The sequence below is a fragment of the Jaculus jaculus genome, chromosome 2 (assembly GCF_020740685.1).
Source record: "Jaculus jaculus isolate mJacJac1 chromosome 2, mJacJac1.mat.Y.cur, whole genome shotgun sequence".
In the NCBI taxonomy this organism is placed as follows: Eukaryota; Metazoa; Chordata; class Mammalia; order Rodentia; family Dipodidae; genus Jaculus; species Jaculus jaculus.
In genome coordinates, this window is record NC_059103.1 from 125,407,958 (window position 1) to 125,423,566 (window position 15,609).

General features: G+C 39.1%; 1 pseudogene; it reads left to right on the top strand.

The window, feature by feature from the left end:
• Window positions 1-4,162: 4,162 nt before the first annotated feature.
• LOC101606063 lies at window positions 4,163-4,909 on the top strand (annotated as a pseudogene).
• The last annotated feature ends 10,700 nt before the right edge of the window (window positions 4,910-15,609 follow it).

The following is a 15,609-nucleotide window of genomic DNA, read 5'->3' on the forward strand; positions in this document are numbered from 1 at the left end:
CTCATCTTCCTTCCTAGCCCCATGGGCTTCTACAGCTCCTTTATTGTTACTACAAATACATGTACTTTCCTTCCTATAATTCTGTTTTCTCTAACTATATTCATGACTTGAGAGATGTGATTTCACATTGTCATCAGGAATTATTACTGAATCAGAAGGAGATGATATTTCCAAGCAAAACAAAACTGACATTTTTCTGATATTATTTTGGAATTCTATGAGCCATGTCAGTGAAGCAATAGGAGAGAAATTGAGGTAACTAAAAAACTCTACTCTTGAGGAAATTTTCCATGCTCCTATTTATTGTCTCTGTTTCTAAGGAGTTAAAAATAAGATAATTGGCCGGGCATGTTGGCGCACACCTTTAATCCCAGTACTTGGGAGGCAGAGGTAGGAGGATTGCCATGAGTTCAAGGCTACCCTGACAATACAGAGTGAATTCCAGGTCAGCCTGGGCTAGAGTGAGACCCTACCTCGAAAAACCAAAAGAAAAAAAGAGAGAGAGAAAGAGAGAGAGAGAGAGGAATGAAGGAAGGAAGGAAGGAAGTGAGGGAGGGAGGGAGGGAGGGAGGGAGGGGGGAGGGAGGGAAGAAGGAAGGAAGGAAGGAAGGAAGGAAGGAAGGAAGGAAGGAAGGAAGGAAGGAAGGAAGGATATTTACCTGTTACTAATAATCATTTCTCTGATTAAACCAGATTCTTTGATTTTTAAATTTTTATTTTTTTAACTACTTTGTTTTATGTCCTTGAAATTGTTCTTGAACTAGACATTGGTTAAAATTTTTCATCACTGCCAAATATTTGAGAGACATTTTAAAGGAGCAAAGATGTATGTTAGCTCACAGTTTAACAGGCTTCAGTCCATAGTTTCTGGCTCTGTCTCACTGCTGCAGGCCTGCGGTGGTGAAGAGCAACGTTGCAGTGGCAGCACGTGGCACTCATGGTGGGCTTGTGTACTAGCATGCATCTTCCTTCTGGTTTTGGTTGATGCAGGCCCCCAGCCTATAAGATACATTGTCGATATCTGACATAGATCTCCTCTACTCAGTTGTTGTAGCACTCGCCAGTCCTCCCTGGGAAAGCCCTCACTGACCCACTCAGCAGTGTGCTGCACTTCTCTAAGTGTCTCTCAAGCCCACTGAATTGATGATCAAGATTAACCATCACACCTACTCTGCACTTGGACAGTGCACTAGACAGTGACTTCCTGTCCTCTCTGCCCCTTGAGCACTCTTGTGCAACCAAATGCCATCGAATAGAGTGATAGCCAGACTTTATGAACTGGCTGGAAGAAAACATACTCTCTGGGAGACTGTTCCCAGTGAACTGGAGCTGTAAAGTGTGACCCCTAATTTCCTGAGATAAGAAAACAAGAAGACTAGTAAGTTCAGTTTGGAACACAGGTAAAGTGTCTGGCACAGATTAAAATTGGGGTCATATCCAAGCCTGTGAAGTTGAACAGAAGAATGAAGCTCAGGAAAAAAAAAAAAATTGGTGGAAACTAGATTGTAAATCTCTGTTGTTGAAGATACCATATGCTTTGATTGCAGCACATAGAGAACAAAGCTGGAACTGGGCTGGAAGTTTCCTCCAGTCAGCTATCTTCTTCATGCCAGAAAGTGCTATACAAACTGCTGGGGAAGAAAAATCATCAACAATTCTACCCAGCTATGCTCCAAAACCAACCTCCCAGGCAAGATGTACCCACTGGTATAGTTGGGACATCAATGTTATGGGAGTAACCAAGAGCTTTCTTATTGACTTTGAGGCCAAATTCACAGGAGGGAATTCATGCTTAATAGTACAAACCTGGCTAAAAGCCTGTGGCTAGGATTTAGATCCTACGGAGAGGAACCTAGTACTGTGATTACACTAAACAGAGAGCATGCCCAGCTGATTTTTAAATATCTATTTCTGGCCCCATAGACAAGACTACTGAAAGCCTCAGTTGTAGGAGTTTCTTTTTTTAATGATCAGAGGTTAATTCAGATGCATAGTTGGCAAAATATACAGAATAGGTGACTTTTGTATGCTCAGCCTTAAACAGGGCATCTAAACCTCTCTCCTCCAAAGCCCAAAGAATTTCACTGAGAAGGGGGGCAGACAAAATGTAAATACAGGGCTGGAGAGATTGCTTAGTGGTTAAGGTTCTTGCCTGCGAAGCCTAAGGACCAGTGTTTGACTTTCCAGATCCCATGTAAGCCAGACGCACAAAGGTGAGGCAAGTGCAAGGTCACACATGCCCATCAGGTGGCATAAGCATCTGGAGTTTAATTCCAGTGGTTGAGGCCCTGGCATGCCAATTCTCTCTCTATCTCTACCTCTCTCTAAAGAATAAAATAAAATAAAATATTTAAAGAAAAATTTAATTAAAAAAAAAGTAAATACATGAGAAGGGGAGGAGGATACTACCTTCCACATATGACATGGCCATTATACTCATGGCCTCACAACAGCTGTAGTTTCCTGCACAAGATTAATTCTGTCAGTCAGTATTTCATCATGAATGGGGAAAAGATTCTTAGGACCTCACACATCCAAGCTGGCAGCTAACAGTGGCTGGGAGAGGGTGAGTCATGTTCTTCAGTGGAATGGCCACTAGTAAATTGCGCATTCTAAAGTTAATTATCCTCCCACCCACACATATAAAAAAAGTGGATGAAACACAGAGACTTACCAATCAATAATCATATAAAGGACAGTTGAAATGCCAGGAGGAGAGGTGCTTGGAGGGAAAAGACCACTAAACACACTGAGGAACTTCAATATTACTTTATATAATGAATAAGAGAATGAAAACACCCAGTGGATGGCAAGAGGGAACAATCTGAAAACTAGGGGAAACCAGCAGAATGTGAATGGGATCACAAAAAGAGAACTGAATCCTGGTGGCATGACTAAGAATGAAAAACACTACACATGGAGGTACAACAAAATAAGAAATGAAAATAAGCAGAGGGATTTTTATTGAGATGTGTTGTAGTCATGTCCACACTGAAAGGATGAACTTCCAAACCAGGCAGTTTATGGAAGGAGGGCACTTATTTGAAGCTTACAGATCCAGGTCCTTGATTTTTTTAGGTCCTTGATTGTGGAAGAAGCTGGCCTCCTTCCGCAGATCAAGAAGAGAGACACAACACCACTAACACCACGAGCAAACGCAAATGCCACAGGGAAACAGCAGGGAACCCAGGCAGAGCTCAAGGATTCTACATACCTCCAGGCTGGGAATCAGATGTGCCCCCAGACATATCTTCGGGCTGGACCACAGAATCTCCCCCGCCCCCTCTCCCAGGGACACCTCTTCCAGCCAGGCAGCTGGAAATCAAGTTTACAAACTTTAATAAAACTGAGTCTACTGGGGGACATAAACTCAAACTACCACAACAAAAAATTCATACAACATAAAATTCACCTTTTAAAAGTTTATTTTTATTATAGTCACAAGATTATGTAACTAGCATCACAATCTAATTCCAGAGCATTTCAACAGTGGAAAACTTGGGGTCTCTTGCCACTCTCCACTCACCCTTCAGCTCCTGGCAACTACTAAATTACTTTCTGCTTCTATGGAATTACCTGAGTATTTCATATAAATGCGATCATAAATAAGTGACCTTTTGTGTTTGGCTTCATTTACTTGGCATATTTCCAGGATCCATCCACACTTTATATCAGGATCCATCGTCATTTATAGCTATACATTTCTTTTAGTAATATATGCCATCACTTGACTTTTCTCAGTATTTTTGTCCCCTTACTCTCCAAAAGACATGAAAATCCTCCTGAGTGTAGAAAAAAAAAAAGAAATAAGGAAGTTTCTATCTCTTCCCTGGATTCTATTTTATCCCCTTGTAAGAATCTCAGCTGTCTACTGCCTGAGTATAGATGGAAGCCACATTTACCAGCAATCACATCAAAGAAATAGTAAAGACAGAAGGTCACACAGTGATTCAGAGACATTCTGGGACATACATACCATGTACCTTTGTACTGAATGTATTTTATATATCGTTTCAATATTTGCCAATTAAGACATTTTTAGGTTGTCTTCCTGAGGTTATTGTGAATTGCTATGAAAATTCAGAATAAAGCCTTCTCATAGTCATAATTTCATTTCCTTTAAATAAATACCTAAAAGTAGGATTATGGTTGGGCAACGAAGATGGCGGCAGGAAGGAGCAATTGCTGGGAAGATCTCAGGAAACAGGCTTGACAGCTGGAAAATGAACTTGACCTGAAACTCGTTGCCTTCAGTAAACTACAAACAAGTTATAGCAGCACCCGAGCTGGAAGACGCAAAAGGTATAGTTCTGACACAACACCCCTTGTAAATGGACCAAGCCAGGACAGAATGTTCAAGACAATGGCAATTGAGATTGAGCAGCTTTTGGCCAGGCTTACAGGAGTAAATGAAAAAAATGGCAGAATATACCAATAGTGCAGATGTCCCCTCCTTGAAAACAGCACTAATGCATGCATCACAGCAACATAGAGATATACTGCAGGACTATACACATGAATTACATAAAACCAAAGCAAATTTTATGGCAACATGGGAAAGGGAGAATCATATGGGATTAGTATAAAAAGATACTGAGTCATTAAAAATGGGTCTGGAGTGAACAACAGGAGAAATGAACTATTTTTGAAAGAACATGACCACCTTCAAAACTCAGATCACCTGATAAAAGAAACAATAAGCATTGCTATGACAAAAAAAGAAAATATGACTTCGCAGATAGGAATGCTAAAGTCAATTCACAGCAAAATGAACACTTTGGACAATCATTTTCCTGCTGTGAACAGCCTAATCCAGAGGATCAACCTCAGGAAGCATTGAGACTCACTCATTCTGGGTGGGGTCATTGGGATCTCCACCATCCTATTGCTGTTGTATGTTTGCCACTGATGGCACACCTCTGGAACTTGGCATCCACCACCTTCAAGCCCTGATCTGGAATAAGGAAAGTAGGAAGGAGAAGCCAGTTGTCCATCCCAATCTTGAGTCTGACCAGCCAGATGAACTGGAAGTTTTGAGCAGTGGGCTCTAACATTGGCAGGTTGAGCCAAAGCCATGGTCTTTCTGCTGTAATTTTAAAAGCAACACAGCAACAAAGGTGTTCAGTTGCTTTTGTCTCCCTGGAAGCCAGGTAAACCAATCAAAAGCAACATACCTGTGCAGGACTCAAAGCTGGACTCCTCATGAAACCAGTTTCTGGCACATCCAAAGACTGATTTCCTGTCAGCCACCAGATTGGGTTGTGAATAAAAATAATTCTTGCCCTTTTATTTAACACTTGTGATGAGAAATCACAAGTCCTTTCATGGTGATCTGTGCTGTAGATTTCTACTCGTGTCCCAACTCTCTTGGCAGTGAAGAAAATTTTTTCACTGTTCCTTTGAGATACTAATAGGCCAACTTCATCATGTTTGAACTGGAGAACACTGTGCAAAAGGGGGGCTGTCTTTTTTTTTAAAGAAATTGTAGGTACAATGGGGTTGACTATTGCTAGAAAAGTGTCAAAAATGACTTGTCCTTTTATCAAGAAGCCAGTCATTATGTTGGTTTTTTGTTGCTGTTTAATTTCTTCCATTGAATTAAATTTGCTACTACAATATAATGAAATTTTAGTTCCTTTATGGCAAAAGAAACTAACAGCCACCGTTTGTCAATGCCCCCAAATGTTCCTCCTCAGGCCAGGATTAACCCAGGAAGCTGAGGGGAGGGGATGGCAAGATTTTCAGTCAGAGCTGTTCAACAAACCACATGTGAAAAGACTTTAAGGGGTCACTCTCCAGAAAATTCCATTTTGTTAAGTGTTCTGCAACTTAGGAGCAAGTTTTAGAACTGTTGCCTGATGTTCCAGGAATTCTGTGTTTTCTGTAAAAGTCTATTCATTACAGATTGGTCAAGCTTTTCCAGACCTCTAGACAACTGTTTCAATTTTGAAAGTCTTGTGGCCAATTCTGTGTCTCTCTGTACCAGGAGAGTGACAGAACTGTCAACTACCCACCAAAATTTGTTTCCAGTTTAACAATTTCTTGGTTTCTGTAAATTGATAACTTACTTGTGGAACTACCAGACATTTTAAAGATTTCCAACATCTGTGCTTCTCACCAAGAGGAAAGGCTGCTCTTCCCCACTGGAATGAACTGTGGTGGTGCCAGGAGAATAAAAGGGTATTAGTGATTGGTTCCTCAATGCGACATGTTGTTCAGGCAGACTTGATATTGCCTTACAGAGAGACTAGCATCCGGTCTGGGACAGAGACTGAGAGGTTTGTCATTCTGGGTACAAAAGGCATTTGATATATTTTTCTAAATATGGGTTGATTATCAGTTTGTTGACTGAGGATGCCCTTCAAAGAAAACTAAATTTTCCCACTGTGAACCTTAAAGAATCAGTGAAGGAAGCTTATTTATTAAATTCTCTTTGGGTGGAAAAAAAAAAAAACTTCACTGACACTATTTATTGTGCTTCAGCAAGACTTAGTGGGACTTCAGTTACTCTTTAGTTGGCCTATATAAAATCTGAAATATAATAAATAAAGTTATTTCTTTCAACTTAAAAAAGTAAAATCATTCAGTCATACTAATATCTCTGATTTAGTAATTTAGCATATGGCATGCCAAGGTAGTTGCATGATGCTATCCTCCCTCTTTAGCACATAAGAGTTCTAGTTGTTCCGCATCTTGGGCGGCACTTGGTTTTGTCAAGTTTTTAAAGTTTGTGTGAGGTGACCTGTTGTGGTTATAATTTGCACTTCCTTAATAACCCATGTTCTTGATTACCTTTCTGTGTGCTTATTTGAAATTCATGGTCTTCATTTCTTATGCAGCTCTTCAAGTTTTACACCCTTCTTATAAACAATACTTTGTCTCATTATTGCTTTGTGATGAAATAACTTTGTATATACCTGCATTTTGTATGTTTTCTCCTAGGCAATAGTTTATCTTTCATAGGCTTAATTGTACATTTGAAGAGCAATCAATTTTAATATTGATAAGATCCAATTTGTAATTTTATTTCTTTTATTGTTAGAGTGTTTTGTCTCTAAAAATCATTCATCCACCAGAAGTCCATAAAGATTTTTCTTTTTATGTTTTCTTTATTTTAATGACTAAAATTAGCACAGTGATACATGTCAGGTTAATTTTTATACACAGTGTGAGTAATGTGCTATAGCACATTTTAAAAATTCAATTAGAATATCTATAATTGCTGAAAAGCTTATCTTTTCTACAATTAATTATTGTGGTTCCATTACTGAAAATCAATTGACTATGTATGTGTGAATCCACTTCTGTATTTTATATATATTTGCACCAAAAATACACACACACACACACACACACACACACACACACACACATATATATATATATATATATATATATATATGTATGTATGTATGTATATATTCCAATAATAAGTCTTAAGTGCAATAGTTTGAGCCCTTCAATTTACTTCTACTTTTTCAAAATTATTTTACATGTCCATATAGATTTAGACTGTGATTTTTTTTTTCTTGCATCCTCCTCCAAAGAAAGTTTGCTTGGATTTTTAAAAGTTAAAAACTATACTGAATCTGTATATCAATTCAATCAATGTTCAGTCCATTAATTTCTAGTTCTTGTGTATAAACTTTACATTTTTATCATTATTGTTTCCAGAACATGAACATGCACATACATCAGTCTGTAGACATTTCTCCCAGCAATGTAATGTAATTTTCAGCATAAAGGCTTGAACATGTAATGCACACTGACTTTTGAAAATATTCAGTTAATTACAAAAGATGAATATGTCTGTGGCTTGTAGACTATTAACAAAACTTCTGAAGTGTTTAAAGTTATTTTAAAACATTTGGGTTAGTTATCTAGTTTAATAATCATTAGCACAAGCAATTTATAAGATGTGTTAGGCAAAGATAGTCATAAAGTAGAGTATGCATTAAATGTAGATAGGAAAAGATGGAGCAAAAGCAAGAAGAATAAATATTCATGATACACTAAATATATTGGAGATGTTTAATATTCAGGACACATTAAACATGCATGAGACTATGCTATTCTTAAGATACAAGTTGAAAAAAGATGTTTGGGACCCATTAAATAGTTATATATTTAGTGTGTATTCAGTATTCTATAATTATTACTCAAGAAGTCTTAACTCAGCAACGATTGGTAACATCTATTCATTTTACTGATGTTTTGTACTATTGATTAAATAAATCATGTGATTTGAGTTTTAACTTAATGTCTGAATTTGACTTATGAGCTGTTTTGTTCCATGACATATGGGACAGAGTAAAGATATTTTCCCAAATAACAGTCCAGCTTTTACATTTGTCAAATTCCTAAATATGATATTTCCATAGTACCATTATGAATGTATTTTGTTACTTTATTTTCTAATTACTTAGTGACAGCATATGGTAATAAAAATGATTTTTTTAATTTATTTGTATCCTGTGAACTTATTAAATTCACTCATTAATTATAAAAGTATGTTTTCCATTTGTCTTTTATATTAGCATTTTCTAAGTCCTTCCCCCCACCAAAAAATGTATACACAGTATATAATTGTATTATTTATATATAATATTACTTTCTACTTTCAAACCAATATTTTATATTATCTTATAGAATAGACATGATGCAATGGACATTTTTACCTTATTCCCTTTCTTTAAGAGAAGTCTTATGTCACCATTACGATGCTAGACATATAAAATTGAGAATCATATTTTTGCAGAGTTTTATCATGTGTACATGCTGGATCTTGCCACTTACTTTTTCTACATGTGTAGAAATATTGGTATGTCCATATGGTGTTTATTTTTTCTATCTATTAATATAAGTTGTTTATATTTTAAATTTTGAATTGACAAATTCTTTCCTGATATATCATATTTATCTTATGTTAGCTATAAAAAATTTAAGGGAAATAATTATGATACTTTCATATACGTATACAACACACCTTTATTTACTTCCCCATTAGTATTCCCTTATACTCTATGTTATCATTTTTATATATTATCAGCTGGTTTAAGTTTTTCAAGATTTTTTTTTTAACTTCATGGAGTATATCAGTGTGTTACTTGCTTTGCTGTAAGGTGTCAAGCTTTAGTACCAAGTTTATGCTACCCTGGAGAATGAGTTAAGATATGTTATAACTTTAACTATTGGGGGATTTTTTCAAGGTAGGGTCTTGCTGTAGCCCAGGCTGGCCTGGAATTCACTATGTAATCTCAGAATGGCCTCAAACACATGGCAGTCCTCCTACATCTGCCTCCCAACTGCTGGGAATAAAGACATGCACTACCACTCCCAGCTTAACTTTAATTTTTTGAAACAGATTATGCACTATTGACAAGCCTTAGGCCTGAATTTTCTCTGTGAGATTTGTGGCATATAATTACACTAACATAATTACTTCTCCTTATATAATTACTATTAAGCTATTAAGTTTGTAATTTCTTCTTGGTGAATTTTGGCTGCTGAATCTTTCAATGACTTTGTACATTTCAGTTCATTTTTTAAAATTTTTATTTAATATTTTCTCACTATCCAATGTCTTCATCTATTTTTCTATGACAAAATTCAGATATTAGATCATTTATAAATGATAGATATTAGTTTCTTATTGTTATTGAGTCTGAAAATTTAAAGTCAAGGCACATACAGCTTTAGTTGTCAGTGGCCTCAAATAGAATAGGAACAGACTCCCGGTTAATATGGCGGCGCAGGTACCACGCCAAAGCAGCCTAGGGGGGAAAAAAGACCAAAAACCTCAGCAAAATACACACCTTTACTAAAAAGTAAGGTCTATAGGAAATTGAAGCAGCAGCGGAGAAGTAGAAGAGATCCAGAGCATCCAGAGGACGCACAGGCCAGCAAGCGGCCCCGGCAGCTCCGCCAACGGTGGTGGTGGCAGCAGCGCACCAGAAAGCTGCCAGGCTCAGCTCGAGCTGCAGGAAAATCCAGGTGCAGGGAGCTTCCACTTACACCAGCGCTCTCCGCAACTCAAGAAATGTGAAGGGAGAGCAGCAGTGAACAACAGAGGAGCAGATCATGAGGTAGAAGGACACGTGGAACAGCAAGAGAACCAGAGCAGCTGCGGCTCCCTCCCCTCCCCCACCACCTGAGCACTGCTCCATGAACAGAGCAGCGGTCCCAGGACCTGGCCACACCAAATTGAGCCGACAGCAGGACCCAAGCAGAAGCAGAGTCCAGAAGCAACATCAGCGGCACCAGTAACAGCGGTTCCAGAGGCAGCAGATCCAGTAGCGGCAGCAGTGGCAGACCCAGCAGCAGCACCTTCAGAGGCAGCAGCAGCAGATCCAGCAGCAGCAGCCTCAGTGGGAGCAGTGGCAGTGGACCCAGAAGCAGCAACTTCAGGAGCAGCAGTGGCTCCAGCAGTGGCAGCTACAGCAGCAGCAGCAGAGGCAGCAGCACTGGTGGACCCAGCAGCAGCAGCTTCAGCAGCAGCGGCAACAGACCCAGCAGAGGCAGCTTTAGCTGCAGCAGTTCCAGCAGCAGAGGTGCTGATCTGCAGGGCCACAGTTGCCAGGCTCGGTTTGCCCTGCATGAAAAGCCAGTGTCCAGCTCCAGAAATCAGAACAGCAACCTGACGACCCAGGCAGCAACACAATGAAGGCAGTTCTAAGAGGTAAATTTATAGCCTTAAGTGCCTATATTAAGAAATTAGAGGGATAGACTTCCGGTTAAGATGGCGGCGTAGGTACCACGCCAAAGCAGCCTAGGGGGGAAAAAGACCAAAAAAACTCAGCAAAATACATGCTTTTACTAAAAAGTGAGGTGTATAGGATATTGAGGCGGCAGCGGAGAAGTAGAAGAGTTATAGAGCATCCAGAGCCCGCACAGGCGGGAAAAGCGGCTCCAGCGGCTCAGGCAGCTTGGCCAAACGCCGCAGCCGCGGCGCAGCAGAAAACCGCCAGACCAGCTCGAGCCACAGGAAAAGCCAGGGGCGGAATTTTCCCCTCACACTGCGCTCTCCGCAACTCGGGAAACGTGAGGGGAGAGCGGCAGCGAGCAGCGGAGAAGAAGACCGCGAGGTAGAACACGTGGAGCAGCGAGACAACCAGAGCAGCCGCGGCTCCCTCCCCTCCCCCACCGCCTGAGCCCAGCTCCAGCGAACACAGCAGCGGCCCGGGACCGGGCCGTGCCAACTTGGGCTGACAGCGGGACCCAAGCAGGAGCAGAGTTTGGCAGCAACTTCAGCGGCTCCAGCACCGGTACCAGCGGCCCCAGCAGCAGCAGACCCAGGAGTGGCAGCTGCGGCAGATCCCGCAGCAGCGGCTTCGGGGGGAGCAGCGGCGGTAGTCACGGCAGCGGCAGCTTCAGCAGCGGTGGTGGCTCCGGTGGTGGCAGCTATGGGAGCAGCAGAGGCAGCAGCAGCGGCTCAGTTTGCCCCGTAGGAAAAGCAAGTGCCCAGCTCCAGAAATCAGAACAGCACCCGATGACCCAGGCAGCAACTTGACTGAGACCAAAATCACCCAAGGTAACTGGGATTACACCAGGGAAGGGTCTCACTTGGTCACAAGCTGACTTGGATCCCTCAACAGACCAGAAATCTAAACCTCTTTGTTGATAGAAGATCTGGTCATTATAATAACTACTCTTGCATACATACTCGGGGCTGTTTTTCATTGAATGTGTACAGTGTTTAGTTAAATTTTAGAATCTACCTGTATTTTATTCCACTCAGCCTGCTTGAATACTCCTATAGCAGGGAATCTCAACCCCTAAGAACATCTTTGTAGATACTCTGAGAGTCTTAAGAGCCACACCTAATACCTTAAGGTCCTACCCTGAAAATATATTACATCAAATCAATTGATACAGCTAAGAATACACAGCTAGCTAGAAAATCCAAGCATTAACTTAATCCAAGATGCAAAAATATATACATTATAACACAAGAAACACTAAAAATCAAGATGATATAAATCCACCTAAAAGTATTAATGCATCAGAAATGTCCTCCAGAGAGAAAGAGTTAGAGGAAATGCCTGAGAAAGAGTTCAAAAGAATAATTATAAATATGTTCAAAGAGGTCAAAGAACACATGAAAACAATCAAGGAAGAAATCAAAGAGGAAATCAAAGAGGAAATCAAAGGAATCAAAGAAGAGGCAGGACACCAATTTAATGAAATAAAGAAGGCAATACAAGACATAAATAGGGAAATAGAAATAATAAAGAAAAACCAGTCAGAATTACTAGCAATGAAGAACACAGTTAATGAAATAAAAAACTCTGTAGAATATCTCACCAGTAGGATGGATGAGGAGAGGACAGAATATCTAAGCTAGAAGACCAGGTGGCAGACCTAATGCAGTCCAACAAAGAGAAAGACAAACTTATAGAAAAGTATGAGTGGGAATTTCAAGATATTCGGGACACTATGAAAAGATCCAATATAAGAATTCAGGGCATAGTAGAAGGAGAAGAACTCCACTCCAGAGGCATAGTAGGCATCTTCAACAAAATCATAGAGGAAAATTTCCCCCAAATTGGGAAAGAGGTGCCAATACAGATACAGGAAGCCTTTAGAACCCCAGCCAGACAAAACCCAGAAAGAACCTCCCCTCGCCATATTATAATCAAACTTCCAAACACACAAACCAAAGAAAAATTATTGAAAGCAGTTAGAGAGAAAAATCAAGTTACCTACAAAAGCAAGCCCATCAGGATTACAGCAGATTATTCAACACAAACTTTTAAAGCCAGAAGGGCTTGGAGTGATATATTCCAAGTTCTGAAAGATAACAACTGTCAACCAAGGTTACTTTATCCTGCAAAGTTATCCATTCAAATAGATGGAGAAATAAAGACATTCCATGACAAAAGCAGGTTAAAGGAGTATCTGAAGACAAAACCAGCTCTACAGAAAATACTTGATAGAATCCTCCATGCTGAACAAAAGGAAAAGCACACATATAAGGAACCTATAAAAAACAAGCTATGCTCAAATACCAGTTAACAGAAGAGAGCACAGATAGAACCAGTAACACACACAAACACACAAAAATGGCAAACATAAATACACACCTTTCAATAATATCTCTTAATATCAACGGTCTCAATGCCCCAACGAAAAGACATAGATTTGCAGACTGGGTTAAAAAGCAGGATCCTACAATTTGTTGTCTCCAAGAAACTCACCTTTCTACAAAGGATAGACATTATCTTAGGGTGAAAGGTTGGAAGACGGTGTTTCAAGCAAATGGGCCTAGAAAACAAGCAGGGGTTGCTATCCTAATATCAGACAGGGTAGACTTTAGTCAGACGTTAGATAAGGAAGGTCACTTTATGTTGATTAAGGGCACACTCCAACAGGAGGACATTACAATCCTAAACATATATGCACCTAACATGGGGGCTCCCAAATTCGTCAAACAAACACTATTAGAACTAAGGTCACAGATAACACCAAACACAGTGGTGGTGGGTGACTTTAACACCCCACTCTCATCAATTGACAGGTCATCCAGGGAAAGAATAAACAGAGAGGCATCTGGACTAAATGAGGTCATAGAAGGAATGGACCTAACAGATATATACAGGACATTTCATCCAAAGGCTGCAGAATATACATTCTTTTCAGCAGCACATGGAACATTCTCTAAAATAGACCATATATAAGGACATAAAGCAAATCTTAACAAATTCAGGAAAATTGAAATAATTCCTTGCATTCTATCTGACCACAATGGAATTAAACTACAAATCAGTAGCAAGAAAGGCTATAGAGCATACACAAAATCATGGAAACTAAACAATACACTACTAAATGATGAGTGGGTCAATGAAGCAATCAAAAAGGAAATCAAAAAATTTATAGAGTCAAATGATAATGAGAACACAACATACCAAAATCTCTGGGACACAATGAAGGCAGTTCTAAGAGGTAAATTTATAGCCTTAAGTGCCTATATTAAGAAATTAGAAAGGTCGCAAGTAAACGACCTAATGCTTCGCCTTAAAGCCTTGGAAAAAGAAGAACAAGGCAAACCAAAAATTAGTAGATGGGAAGAAATAATAAAGATTAGGGCAGAAATTAATGAAATAGAAACAAAAAAAAAAAAATCCAAGAATTAATGGAACAAAGAGTTGGTTCTTTGAAAGGATAAACAAGATTAATAAACCCTTAGCAAAACTGACCAAAAGAAAGAGAGAAGAGACCCAAATTAATAAAATCAGAGATGAACAAGGCAACATCACAACAGATTCCAGAGAAATTCAAAAAATCATAGGGACATACTACAAAAGCATAATCCACAAAGTATGAAAAGTATGAAAGAAATGGATGATTTCCTTGATCTATATGACCTACCTAAATTAAATCAAAATGAGATTAATCACTTAAATAGACCTATAACAAACATGGAGATCTGAACAGTTATCAATAATCTCCCAACTAAAAAAAGCCCAGGCCCGGATGGATTCACTGCTGAATTTTACCAGACTTTTAAGGAAGAGCTAACACCATTGCTTCTTAAGCTTTTCAAGGAAATAGAAAAAGAAGGAATTCTACCAAACTCCTTCTATGAGGCCAGAATCACCCTGATACCAAAACCAGGCAAAGATAGAACAAAAAAATAAAATTACAGACCAATCTCCCTCATGAACATAGATGCAAATATTCTCAACAAAATATTGGCAAACAGAATACAAGAGTATATCAAAAAGATCATTCACCCTGACCAAGTAGGCTTTATCCCAGAGATGCAGGGATGGTTCAACATACGCAAATCTATAAATGTAATACATTACATAAACGGGTTGAAGGACAAAAATCACATGATCATTTCATTAGACGCAGAGAAAGCATTTGACAAAATCCAACATCCCTTCATGATAAAAGTCCTACAGAGACTGGGAATAGAAGGAACATATCTCAATATAATAAAGGCTATTTATGACAAGCCTACAGCCAACATATTACTAAATGGGGAAAAACTGGAAGCTTTTCCACAAAAATCAGGAACAAGACAAGGGTGTCCACTGTCCCCACTTTTATTTAATATAGTTTTGGAAGTCTTAGCCATAGCAATAAGGCAAGAGACACACATAAAAGGGATACAAATTGGAAAGGAAGAAATCAAGTTATCATTATTTGCAGATGACATGATTCTATACATAAAGGACCCTAGAGACTCTACTAGCAAGCTGTTAGAGGTGATCAAAACCTACAGCAATGTAGCAGGATACAAAATAAATACACAGAAATCAGTAGCCTTCATATATGCTAACAACAAACACACAGAGGATGAAATCAGAGAATCACTCCCATTCACAATTGCATCAAAAAAAAATAAAATACCTTGGAATAAACCTAACCAAGGAAGTAAAGAATCTATACAATGAGAATTTTAAAACACTCAAGCGAGAAATTACAGAAGACACTAGAAAGTGGAGAAACATCCCTTGTTCCTGGATTGGAAGAATCAATATCGTGAAAATGGCAATCTTACCTAAAGCAATCTACACATTTAATGCAATCCCTATCAAAATTCCAAAGGCTTTCTTCATGGATATAGAAAAAACAATCCAAAAATTCAATTGGAATCACAAA